The following is a 925-nucleotide window of genomic DNA, read 5'->3' as shown; positions in this document are numbered from 1 at the left end:
CCACGTTGGCCAGACTGGTCTTGAACTCCTTACCTCAGGTGATCCGCCTGCCTCGGCTCTCAAAGTGCTGGGATTACAGGCGTGAGCCACTGTACCTGGCCAAGTCATTGTCTTTTACAATGGTGATGCTATAGTCTGACTTCTTCCTAAAGTTCGAACTGCAGAAAAATATTCTACTCTTTGGGTCTATTCTGATGATGTTCTTATGATGGCTTTGAGTCTAGTCCAGGAGTCACTGGAAATAATTCAGGAATTAAATTAACTAATTCTGTAACATCTGGCCCTTTGTAAATGTGTCTGGCTCATTTTTGTGACCACATTGCAATCATCAGCACCATTCTTGGACACTTTAAATTTATTTCCCCTCCTAAGGATTTGTTAGTTATCTACCATTTGTACTGTCATTGCCATCATATTTAATGCAACCAGTAACTTCATCACACACACATCATATTTTCCATGCTTTGTTCCTAATGACATTTATTCCTGCCTTAGGACCTTAGTACTAGCTCTGTCTGCTGTCTAGAATATTCTTGCCTCATTCTTTATGTAATTGGCTCCTTCTTTTTATTCAGTTCTCCATTTATATGTTCCCTCCTCAGAGAGCCTCGGCAATAGAAGGAGACCCTGAATCAGAAAAATAAACAAATAAAATAAAATAAAAACTTGAAAAATTACATTTCTTCAATAATGAAACATCAACTATGAAGGTCGAATTGCCAACTTGGGTTTTTTTCTCCCAAAGTCAGAAAATAACAAAAAATAGATTGGATTTTTGATGCCATTTTAATTTCTGTTACTGTGACGAAAACTCAGATTGGATTCACTGTCTCAGAAAGCTATCCCAGGCATGGTGATGCAAAATATAGAGAAAAGGCCAAGAATAAAAATTCTGACATGAAAGTCATCTTAAAAATATTGATAA

General features: G+C 37.1%; 1 long non-coding RNA gene across 1 annotated transcript in view; it reads right to left on the bottom strand.

Annotated features, from left to right (window-relative positions):
* Positions 1-925, bottom strand: part of LOC105505065 — a 71,098-nt gene that overhangs the window by 39,181 nt on the left and 30,992 nt on the right. The window lies entirely within an intron of this gene.

Source organism: Colobus angolensis, unplaced genomic scaffold (assembly GCF_000951035.1).
Source record: "Colobus angolensis palliatus isolate OR3802 unplaced genomic scaffold, Cang.pa_1.0 Scaffold98, whole genome shotgun sequence".
NCBI classification, from domain to species: domain Eukaryota; kingdom Metazoa; phylum Chordata; class Mammalia; order Primates; family Cercopithecidae; genus Colobus; species Colobus angolensis.
Note: the sequence above shows the minus strand (reverse complement) of the source record. Positions and strands in the feature narration are given on the sequence as shown.